Consider the following 13,334-nt stretch of genomic DNA (forward strand, 5'->3'; position numbering starts at 1 on the left):
TTCAGTTTTGAGAACAGTAAGTCTCATGAAACATTTGATCTAGAGGTTATACAGTTTTGAGGTTATACATTTTTAACAGAAATTTGAGATCGAATTTCACTGAATGATTACTGATGTTTATGTGACTTCATGTGACAAGTTAGAACAATATGAAGAAAAGCTAGCCCTTCAGAATGGGAAGAAGGAATATGGGTAATAATAGCCAATGCAAAGGCTATAAAGCAGGACTTCTAAACGCTATTGAGGATCAAAAGCCATGGAAGTCACTAGTTCTAGTGTGATTTTATTGGCTTGAGACACTACTGAGTAACTGAAGCATTCACAATGTGAGGCCACCGGGCTTGAAAAAATAAGCATACCTTGCACTTTTCTCTTAACATTGTAGTATAAGGACACACATGAACACACACACACACACACACACTTCTTCCACATATGAAACAACATGATAGATTCTATGGAATATGCTTACATGTTGTAGGATGAAAATTAGTTTCAATTTTTAAATTCACACATGCAATAGATACTCATTATGAATTTAAAATAAAGGATTCATTTTGATGAATGGTAACACTTATGGTAATAGATGTGTCAGAAATGATAATACGTGTCTCAGAAAGAAGTACCATTTATTTTTCTACCAGAGACCTAATTAGAGTGAAATATTCTTCCTAGGAGTCCTGTTAGATACTAAAGTTCTAGACTCTTACTATTCTGCTATACTCATTTCGGGCTTTGCATTAATAGCAAAGATGGAGCCTGAAGTAGATGATAGTCGACACTTTCAGTTTGAATCTCTTTTTGCCTGTGTTTTTGTTTTGGTTTGGTTTTTGTTTTTTTCGAGATAGGGTTTCTCTGTATAGCCCTAGGTGTCCTGGAATTCACTCTGCACACCATGCTGACCTAGAACTCAGAAATCTGCCTGTCTCTGCCTCCCTAATGCTGGGATTAAAGACATGCACCACCACTTCCCAGCTTCAGTTTGCAACTTAATATAAACGTATTTATTTTAAAAATAACTGCCTTGAGTAGTGAATAGAATTCACTACATTTTCTCTGCATTTCTCTCTGCTTTTCTCTGGTTCTCTCTATTTTTCACTGGCTATTGTTCTTACTCTCTCAATCTAGATTATGACACTTTCTGAACTTTCATAAGTGCTTCCATTGACACTGATGGAAAACAGGGACATCTTGCTAAATCTCCATATTTATCTGGCTTAAAATAATACAAAAAGTAATCACTGTTTTTAACCGCAGGCAAATGAATGGAACTAGAAAGCATCAACCTGAGTGAGCTAACCCAGACACAGAAGAACACACGTGCTATGTACTCACTAGTAAGTGGATACTAATCCAAAAGCTCACAATGCCTATGATACAACCTATAGACCATATGGAGCATAGAAGGAAGAAAGAACAGTGGGTGGATGCTTCAGCCCTGCAATGAGAGAGGAATACAGTAACTGTGGGAGATGGAAGGAGAGAAACCAAGGGAGGGTAAAGGGGGGAGGACGCAATAAGGGTGGCAGTATCAGAATCTGGAGGAGTTGTGAGAAAGATATAGAGAATCAGGAAATCGAATAAAATTAGGTAGTGGGGGGATGAGGAACTGGGGATAGCCACTGAAGGGCCACAGGCACCAGAGAAACATGAGGCTCCCAGGACCGAATGGGAATGACTTTAGCTGTAATGAGCAGAGAAGGGGGAGATAGAACCTGTGGAGACCACCTTTAGTAGATAGGCACTGGCCTTGGTAGAGGAATAGAGCCACCCATCCATCTCAAAATTTTTTTAAACCAGAAATGTTCCTGTCCAAAGGAAGAACAGGGACAAAAATGGAACAGATGCTGAAGGAAGGGACAACCTTGGAACAGTCCCACCTGGGGATACATCATGCCTGCAGACACCAAACCAACAATGTTGCCGTGGTCAAGAGGCGCTTGCAGATAGGAACCAAGTGTTGCAGTTCTTTCGGGAGGTCGGGATAGCAACTGACCAAATCAGAGGCTGATGCTTGGAGCCAACCATCAGGCTGAACTCAGGGAACCTGGTGCGGGAGCTGGCAGAATGACTGGAGGAGTGGAAGTGGATTGCAACCCCATTGGAATAACAGCATAGGCTGACCTGACCATTCAGTTCTACCACACACTAGACCACCAACAAAGGAGTGTACCTAAAGGGATCTCTGGCTCCAGATATGTATGTAGCAGTGGATGGCCTTGCCTGATAGCAATGGGAGGGGAGGCCCTTGGTCCTGCAGAGGTTTGATGCTCCAGAGTAAGGGTATGCTGGAGTGGTGGGGAGGGAGAGTGTGAGTGAGTGGAGGAGCACACTCATACAGGCAAAAAGGAGGGGGGAGGGCAGATGTGAGATGGGGAAGTAGTGGAGGGGTAACTGGGAATTGGAATATCATGGGATGGGGGGGTGGGTAGAGGGTGTAACCAGATAGTGGGATAGAGTTTGAGATGTAAATGAATGGAATGATTAATAATAATAATAACAGAAAAATCAAAAAAGAAATATCAATTACAAAAAACGAGTACAAAAGAATTGTATAATTGTACTCCTATATTTCTTATTAATAGAGAAAAGTGTTTTCAATAAAAGCACTAAGCTACATATATACCTATATTTACAATTTAATTACTTTAATGAAATTGCACTTTGGTGGAAAAACATAGGTTTTAGTTATATTACAGGTGATAAGAAAGCTGACCTGTATAAATGAGTCTCCCAGAGCCTTACAGCCTATAAGTGGGAGTTTCAAGTAGAATTAGACAATCAGGGAGTCTTAATTAATTCAATAGTGGGAAGAGGAAAATGGGATTTTTTTGGAACTAGTATGCTTTTATCCCAGTCCCACTATCCATAATGCAAAGTATGTTTTTTGATGCCTCTCACTGATTTCCTCATTTACATACATGATGACATTCATATAAGTCACAGATGAGATAATGCTGCCCTCTTTACTTTATCCACACCACCACTGTCTATGAGAGTTATCCGAGATCCCACGTACAACATGCTCACTATGTACCCGTGGTTTCCAAATGCCCTTTGCTCATCTCTTGCACTTTTCAGCTTTTCCTTCCATACTAGATCCACTGCTTCGTACAAGTTCCCTCATTTCCCTTCCATTTCCTGGTTTCTGTAGTTTGCTTATGGCATCCTCTTCCCAGGAAAAGATTACTTAATGTCTGAGATAATGTAAATGTCAGTCCTTCATGATGTAAGTGGGAAGTTACTTAGCACTTTTCCCTAAATCCGCTTATTAGTTTCTATTTTTTTAAAATATGGCTCCATTATTCCAACTTTGTAAATTATTGCTTTCTAGACTTAGGTTTTACTCATGAATCAGTGATAATTCTCCCCAGAGAATTATTGCCAGTTCAGGAACAGAAAGGACAAACCCTTAGATTTGATATTTAATGCCAGTGTGGTGATTGGCACATGGCAATCATCCATGTATTTTTCCATTGGACACTAAGAAATGATTGTAAGGAATAGTAAGAAAGTAAATTCGTGTTGATTCAGACCAAACACTAAAATAGACATTTTAAGCTCTTGAGGACAAAAATTACTTATATGATGACAACAATTTTACATTATAGAATTTATGAAATGAAATAATTTTTCCAAGTTCTAGTAGAATAATTCAGATATAATTTTGACTCTACAATATAGAGAACAACCTTTATATTACAAAGAATCCTGGGTTTTATTTACAATCTGACCTTTGCAAAGAAAAAAAAATACCATCATTATAATAGCCACCATTTATGGGGTGATTTTTAATCCATAATGCACCTATCAACTTCATTTTTATTCACTTATATTCATTAAAACACATATTTATTAAATCCTAATTGTTACTAGACAGCAACTGGAAGTACAACAATAAAAAAAAGTAACTAAAAATTTTGCCTTCATAAAGTTTATATACACACACACACACATATATATACATATATATATATATATATATATATATTCATATATATAAAACAATGCAGGATAATAAATCATAGTATATATTAGTGGCTGAAAAAGTGATCAAGTGAAGAGAGATGTGTGAATGGGAACACACTGCAGAAGTAGGAGACCATCTTTCTGAAATAGAAATAAGTAATTATTCCCTATAGTAACATTGAAATTGGGTTCACTACTCCAAGCAGTGGGGGATATGGATCCTGAAGTGTCTACACTTCCTGTAGCCCGGCAGGACTCCCAGAGCAGGGATAATGACAACAACCTATGCATAAAACCTTCAACTCAAAGTGTTTCCTCTCTACAAGATATGCAGGGACAAAGATAGAGCAGAGATGGAGGGAATGGACAACCAACTACTGGCTCGAACTGAGACCCATCCCAAGGGCATGAACTAATCCCTGCACTTTTAATGATACTCTAGCGTGCTTGCAGACAGGAACCTAGCATAAGTGTACTCTAAAAGGGGACACTCAGCACCTAATTAAAAGAGATTCAGAGATCCACAGTCAACATTAGATGGAGCTCAGTGAGTCATATGGATGAATTGGAGAAAGGACTGAGAGACCCCAACAAGACAGAGACTTCAAAGGAAGAAGAAAAGAGTCAATTACCCTTGACTTTTGGGGGCTTCCAAAGACTTAACCACCAACCAAAGAGAGAGCATGAGCAGGACTTAAAACTTCTGCCCATGTGTGTCAGATGTATAGCTGGATCTTCATGTAGGTCCCCCAACAACTAGACTAGGGGTTTCCTCCGAATCTATTTCCTGCCTATGGATCCCATTTCTCTAGATAGACCACCTTGCCTGGAATCAGAGGGAGAAGATATGGCCAGGTAATATTTAATATGTTCTTGGATTTCTGGTGGGGTTGAAGACTAGTTACAATCTCGTAATCAAACTTAAGTATTTAGCATTTAGGAAGATGATGTAGATTTAAAAGGATGTTTTCTGGATGTTAATTTAAGTTAAAATCGGAACATAATTCAGGGATATAATTATAAACTCTTTAAGTTAGGATAAATATTAGAGTAATGTACTTAAATTGACAAAATTGATGGACTGGATGTTATTATTGTATATCATTTCTTATAGTTAACATAGCTATATAACTATGCTCAAAGTATATATGAGAGAAAAGGCCATTTTCGTGGACAAAAGGGATGCGATGTTGTGGATTGTTTCTAATGCTATTTGTGTTAATTTGGCTCCCCAAATCACATGAGAATTCTCAAGCCTGTGTGTGAGACACTTACTCTCCCTATCCCCAGCTGGTTCTAATTGGTAAATAAAGTTGCCAGTGGCCAATGACTGGTCAGGGAGACAGGGGCCAGACTTTAGATTTCCCAGGCACAGGACCAATGGAAGAAGAGAGTTTTAGAGTCACCATGCAAGGAAAGGAATAGGATGCAAGCAAGCATGAGAGCAGTGGAAAACAGAGAAACATCCATGTAAGAATTAGGAAAGATGAAAGTAGAAAAATACCATCCTGAGTGAGGTAAATCAGACCCAAAAGGACATGCATGGTATGTACTCACTAATAAGTGGACATTAGCCAAAAACATACAGATACAACCCACAGGACTCAAAACGGTTAACGAGCCAAAGAACCCAAGTGAGCATGCCACTTCCTACTTCCCTGACTGGGTCTGGGGTAGCAGAGATGGAATACAGATTTTTGTAAGAAATAATTGAGGAATATCAGAGGTGAGAGTGGGTTATCCATGGGGAGATTTGGAAGTGTCCAGCTATTGTGCTTAGGTCATAGTAAAAATAAGCTGGTGCATGTGTGACTTTCATTTTCAAGTCCAGAGCATTTTAGCAGGTAATTAGAAGTGTGTACCGGGGTGTTCAGAGTGAAATATTACTCCTACATCTTATCTTTATTTAAAACTTGCTTTAAGTGTGTACCGGAGTGTTCAAAGTGAAATATTACTCCTACATCTTATCTTTATTTAAAACTTGCTTTCGTTTTTATTTTCTTTCCTTCACTTCTACTCATTAAACTGCCAATGTCCCTCAGGGTGCATGGAAAGTCCACACTACTCTGCCCCTAGCCAGACACAAACCTATTTCTTTCAGTTAGGCTTCATTCTTCATGCTAGAACAGAATAACATGTAGAGCTCTAGTGTGTGGCAAATTGTTACACTGGTTTTTGTACTAGAGGGCTGAAAAATGTGGATCCAGGAGGCTGTGTAAATCATCCTTGAAGATTATTATGCTGAACAGCACAGAAAGCTAGAATATACAAGAGAGAATAGATATGAGGTGAAGAAAGATGTAACAAAGTTACTTTTGGACTGGAACTATAAAGAAATCATGGGGTAGAAAGCTGCTATGATTTTACAGGTGAGATCTCGCCCCAGGCCAATAGTCTAAGATGTTCAGGTGTGCAACTGTTGCTAGCAAGATCAGATTCCATAATTTATAGCTTCTAGGAAAGCAGCTGCTCTCTCTTCTTGGCAGGAATGCCATCATTCTTATTACGGTCTGAGCCTAAGTGGTTGTCTTCTTTTCCCACTGAGTTAGCCTGTGTTCTTTGCTTACAATATCTTTAGTTTGGGAACAATTTACCATCCATAAGGTCAAAGCAGTGGTATCCACAGACTCACTACTGCTCTCCCATTCATTCCATTTAACCCTCAAATCAGATACCATCTGAGAGACATAATTATTTAATAACAGACATATTTGTTGTTCATAATATATTTAAACTCTACAATAGGAACCTTGTTTGTTCTGCCTATTCTTATAACTTCAATTACTGAAAAAATATTTGGTTCATTGTATGTGGTTTAAAAATATATTATAGGGCCTGGAGAGATGGCTCAGCGGTTAAAAGTGCCGACTGCTCTTCCGGAGGTCCTGAGTTCAAATCCCAGCACCCACATGGTGGCTCACAACCATCTGTAATGAAATCTGACGCTCCTCTGGTGTGTCTGAAGACAGCTACAGTGTACTTACATATATTAATAAATAAATGTTTTAAAATATATATATATATTATAAATAAATTTATGGTAGTTGCTCATGCTTAAGAAACACACAATATCATAAAGTGTTTAAAAAACAAGATGAACTTTAAATATTTTGGAGAATGCTTCTGCCAGGGTCATTAGGACTATTTGGAGGTGCTAGTGAGTTATTCCAGGGTCCAAGTCACAGCAGGTGGGTTCAGTTCACTGATCAGGAAGCAAATCTAGCCATAAAGACTTCTGGGCTTCCTGTCATGACTACAAATTATCCTGAGTTCTATTCCCAGTGAAAAGCACATTAATCTGCCCTGATATACACCAAGTCATTAAAAATATCTGCTACAAGAAAAGTGCTACTTTGTAATTATACAAATTAAAATGGACTTATTTGCATATTTAAGTTTCTCTTGTACAATGTGCACTTGCCTTTGACTATAATAAAATATTGGCAGTAAAAGAATTTCCATTTTCCAATCCTAAGGAGAAAAATGCCCTTCTCTTTGCTCATGACCCTGGCAGAAGCATTCTCCAAAATATTTAAAGTTCATCTTGTTTTTTAAACACTTCATGATATTGTGTGTTTCTTAAACATGAGCAACTACCAAAAATTTATTTATAATATATATATTTTCTAAAACATTTATTTAGTGTTGCCTCAAACTTTGTAGCCCAGCCCTGGGTATCCAGAGGCAATATGCAATGTTGGCTTACTCCACTCTGAAGGCAAGCAAAAGCTCTGAATAGCATGTAGCTCCTTCATAAGGAAATCAAGCTTGTTGATGTACTCCTCTGGGCATCTCTGTACTTCACTCTGCTGTATGCACTTACTGTGTTCCTTCACCTATGTCTGATCAGGAATCCTCTTGAATTCCTAATAGTGGCTCTCTTTAAAACTATTTAAAACTGGTAGATACAGTTAAAATTCATATGCCAATTTCTATGCATACAAGAGAAAACAATTACTTTTGTGTCATTATGAGTGATTTCTCTACCCTCAATTGGATGTATTTATTATTTTTAAAATATTTATATACCCTGTGTTATTAGCAGCAGGTTAACAGAAAGCACTCACTGGATCACCATATTTTTTTTCTTCATATCCTTCTTTTTTTTAATTAGGTATTTTCCTCATTGACATTTTCAATGCTATCCCAAAGGTCCCCCATACCCACCCCCCCAATCCCCTACCCACCCACTCCCCCTTTTTGGCCCTGGTGTTCCCCTGTACTGGGGCATATAAAGTTTACAAGTCCAATGGGCCTCTCTTTGCAGTGATGGCCGACTAGGCCATCTTTTGATACATATGCAGCTAAAGACAAGAGCTCCCGGGTACTGGTTAGTTCATATTGTTGTTCCACCTATAGGGTTGCAGTTTCCTATAGCTCCTTGGGTAATTTCTCTAGCTCCTCCATTAGGGGCCGTGTGACCCATCCAATAGCTGACTGTGATCATCCACTTCTGTGTTTGCTAGGCCCCGGATCACCATATTTAATGATTGTATGCAAGAGTGGCTTCCCACATACTACAGACATCTACTTCTATGTCTTAGTTTAAAACTATATAAAAATATTTTATTACCTTTTCAATATAGTATTTGAAGTCATAGCCAGAGCAATTCGACAACAAAAGGAGATCAAGGGAAACAAATTGGAAAGGAAGAAGTCAAAATATTTGCAGATGATATGATAGTATATATAAGTGATCCTACAAATTCCACCAGAGAACTCCTAAACCTGATAAACAGCTTCAGTGCAGTAGCTGGATATAAAATTAACTCAAACAAATCAGTGGCCCTTCTCAACACAAAGGATAAACAGGATGAGAAAGAAATTAGGGAAACAACACCCTTCACAATAGTCACAAACAATATAAAATACCTTGACGTGACTCTAACTAAGGAAGTGAAAGATCTGTATGACAAGAACTTCAAGTCTCTTAAGAAAGAAATTGAAGCTTTTTCGCAACGGGTTTGCGGTCAGAACGCAGGTGTTGTGAAAACCACCGCTAATTCAAAGCAAAAATGGGAAAGGAAAAGACTCACATCAACATCATCGTAATCGGACACGTAGCCAGCTGATCTACAAATGTGGTGGAATCGACAAGCGAACCATCGAAAAGTTTGAGAAGGAGGCTGCTGAGATGGGAAAGGGCTCCTTCAAGTACGCCGGGGTCTTAGACAAACTGAAAGCTGAGCGTGAGCGTGGTATCACTATTGACATCTCCCTGTGGAAATTTGAGACCAGCAAATACTATGTGACCATCATTGATGCCCCAGGACACAGAGACTTCATCAAAAACATGATTACAGGCACATCCCAGGCTGACTGTGCTGTCCTGATTGTTGCTGCTGGTGTTGGTGAATTTGAAGCTGGTATCTCCAAGAACCGGCAGACCCGCGAGCATGCTCTTCTGGCTTACACCCTGGGTGTGAAACAGCTGATTGTTGGTGTCAACAAAATGGATTCCACCGAGCCACCATACAGTCAGAAGAGATACGAGGAAATCGTTAAGGAAGTCAGCACCTACATTAAGAAAATTGGCTACAACCCTGACACAGTAGCATTTGTGCCAATTTCTGGTTGGAATGGTGACAACATGCTGGAGCCAAGTGCTAATATGCCTTGGTTCAAGGGATGGAAAGTCACCCGCAAAGATGGCAGTGCCAGTGGCACCACGCTGCTGGAAGCGTTGGATTGTATCCTACCACCAACTCGTCCAACTGACAAGCCTCTGCGACTGCCCCTCCAGGATGTCTATAAAATTGGAGGCATTGGCACTGTCCCTGTGGGCCGAGTGGAGACTAGTGTTCTCAAACCTGGCATGGTGGTTACCTTTGCTCCAGTCAATGTAACAACTGAAGTCAAGTCTGTTGAAATTCACCATGAAGCTTTGAGTGAAGCTCTTCCTGGGGACAATGTGGGCTTCAATGTAACGAACGTGTTGGTCTAAGATGTTAGACGAGGCAATGTTGCTGGTGACAGCAAAAACGACCCACCAATGGAAGCAGCTGGCTTCACTGCTCAGGTGATTATCCTGAACCATCCAGGCCAAATCAGTGCTGGCTATGCTCCTGTTCTGGACTGTCACACAGCGCACATAGCATGCAAGTTTGCTGAGCTTAAAGAAAAGATCGATCGTCGTTCTGGTAAGAAGCTGGAAGATGGGCCCCAAATTCCTGAAGTCTGGCGATGCTGCCATTGTTGATATGGTCCCTGGCAAGCCCATGTGTGTTGAGAGCTTCTCTGACTATCCTCCACTTGGTCGTTTTGCTGTTCGTGACATGAGGCAGACAGTTGCTGTGGGTGTCATCAAAGCTGTGGACAAGAAGGCTGCTGGAGCTGGCAAAGTCACCAAGTCTGCCCAGAAAGCTCAGAAGGCTAAATGAATATTACCCCTAACACCTGCCACCCCAGTCTTAATCAGTGGTGGAAGAACGGTCTCAGAACTGTTTGTCTCAATTGGCCATTTAAGTTTAATAGTAAAAGACTGGTTAATGATAACAATGCATCGTAAAACCTTCAGAAGGAAAGAATGTTTTGTGGACCATTTTTGTGTGTGTGTGTGTGTGTGTGTGTGTGTGTGTGTGTGTGTGTGGCAGTTTTAAGTTATTAGTTTTCAAAATCAGTACTTTTTAATGGAAACAACTTGACCAAAAATCTGTCACAGAATTTTGAGACCATTAAAACAAGTTTAATGAGAAAAAAAAAAAAAAAAGAAAGAAATTGAAGAAGATCGCAGAAGATGGAAAGATCTCCCATGCTCATGGATTGCCAGGATTAATATAGTAAAAATGGCTATTTTGCCAAAAGCAATCTACAGATTCAATGTAATCCTCATCAAAATTCCAACTCAACTCTTCACTGAGTTAGAAAGGGCAATTTGCAAATTCATCTGGAATAACAAAAATATTTTATCAGTTCTTGACTCTTTCCTGTATACTTCTGAACTGGAAATTACAAGGCTAAAAGTAGATGATTTATTAAGTTAGGATTTTTAAAATAGCACATATCTTTTCAAGCCCATTGAAAGATGAATAAATATTGATTTATAAAAAACATAAATTAAGCAGTAATAATCTCTATTAACCAAGGGAAAAATTATAGGTGTGGTTTAGCAGTCATTGATGATGGCTTGCTATACTTTGACGATTTCAATATCAGCAACAGATCAATGTGAGAGTCTATGTGTGTGCCTCAGTATGCATCTGTGTGTTCATGTATGTATATGTATATGCACAATGCATGTATGTGTGTGTGTGTGTGTTTATATGTGTGTGTGTTTAAAATAATGAGAAGTGGAGCCATTGCTCAGTTTTTGTGTTCTCTGTTTCCTGAAAAAACTGAATTCACTCATTATGATCTCAGTCCTCATTCTACTACTGCTGTGAACCTTGCTGATCAGATACAACACTCTGTATGTTTCCTTTTTGTTAACGATGCAGATACCTACAGACAAACATTGGCTGCAGGTTGGGGACACCCATGGAAGAGTTAGGGGATGTATTAAAGGTCCTCAAGTAGATGGCAACCCAACTGGAAGACCAACAGTGTCAAGTAACTTTTATCCCTGGTACCTCCTAAAGACTGAGCCACCAACTAAAGAACATACACAGTCTTGTAAAAGGTTGCCTGCAGATATGTAGCAGAGATCTGCCATGTCTGGTCTTAGTGGAGAAGAATGCATCTAATCCTCTAAAGACTTGATGAAATAGGGTGACAGATACCCAGGGGGAGGAGCCTACCCTCTCAAAGGTAAAGGGGAGGTAGATGTGGGGGAGAACACTGGAAGAGGGGATAAGGAGGGGGCTAACATTTGAGATGTAAATAAATAAATAATATTTAAAAAGATATCACAAGGTATATCATTAACTGAAAAACAATACTAATTTTAAAGCAAACTTAAAACTAATGAAAGCCATAAATTTGTGGCTTTTCAATACATATTCACATTTTATCATATCATGTCATATATATTCTTAGTTTTGAGACTCGTGGAGATTTTAGAAAGTTAAGAAGCACTTAAGAGTTGCTTAATGCAATCCTTTTTAGATATTTCCTTAAACAAATATTTTGATAGTAAATGTGTTCAAGAAGGCCACAGACTTTATTCGTCTTATAGGTTCACAATGTAATCCAAGCATAATGACATTTACCTATAATATCAGTACCTTGAGGGAGAAGAGACAGGAAGATTATAAAATCTGAGATAGTCTGAATAATGTGTACTCCAACTCTCAAAATCCAAGCAAGCAAACAAACAAGAAGAAAAATTCCAAACTCAAACAAACAAATGAACAAAAGATTCATGATGATTAAATATAAAACTGGCAAATGGTGTACCTAAAAAGCCTCTTCTAAATGTTTAGCCAATGTTTCCCCACATTAGTAGACATAAAATTTCTTTTCAATATTTAAAATATTGAAGCATCCTTTGATGGAAAGTTATCTAAACTTACTTGTTTTATTTTTTTGACATTATAATAAAATAGCATAGTTTTCCCTGTCTTGACCCTCTCTTCAAACCATTGTAATTTTAAAAATTATATATATGCATATATATATATGCATACACACACATAAGTACAACCTCAGTCTGTATAATGTTGACACACTGTGTGTGTGTGTGTGTGTTTACAGGACTGATAGTTTGATATTGAATAATCAATTGTTCTTCCCTGAGGAAGACCATTTCTTGGATTTTTCAGCATTCGTTATTTGTCTGTAGTTCATTTATTAGAGTTGAGGTCTCATGAGCTTTCTTGTTAAGAGAAAACTGAAAAAAAAATTTGTTGTTCCTGGAAATTATAAAATCCAAATTAAAATAACTTTAAGATTTTATTTTATTTTACTCAGAACAGCCAAGATCATCAAGGTAACTGACAAAAAGTAGGTAATATTTTAAATTTACTTTAAAAAATAATTGCAATTCAGTGTCTACTGAAGGAGCAGCAGTAATGCCAAGTAGATTTAGAGCATTCAGTACCAACACTACTTCTAATTCCACTTGATTTTGCAGTACAGACAAGTTTGATTTTTTTTTTTTTTTGCAAGTAATAACTCCTGAATCATTTCTGCACTGGGCTATGAACTAAGCATGAAATGCCTTGCAGATGTATAAAGTTTTAAAAAATCAATACCGCTCTACTTATCACGTTTCAAGAGAGAAAATTCAAAGCCACACGAGGCAAGGGAAAAGAAAAATTTTTAAGAGATTAAAAGTGTGAGACGTAAAAATAGCTTTAGTTATTACTAACACTTTATTACTTGGTCTCTAATGTCAACCCATCTCCATATAAAAATAATGATCGGGAGAAAATAGTAAATGGAAACCTAAGAGGGGTGATTTGAATGTTTTGCACACATTATCAGTC

The 13,334-nt window shown here is 38.3% G+C and overlaps 1 pseudogene; it reads left to right on the plus strand.

Moving 5' to 3' along the window:
• Gm13456 (predicted gene 13456) lies at positions 8,918 to 10,665 on the plus strand (annotated as a pseudogene).

The sequence above is a fragment of the Mus musculus genome, chromosome 2, assembly GCF_000001635.26.
Source record: "Mus musculus strain C57BL/6J chromosome 2, GRCm38.p6 C57BL/6J".
NCBI classification, from domain to species: Eukaryota; Metazoa; Chordata; class Mammalia; order Rodentia; family Muridae; genus Mus; species Mus musculus.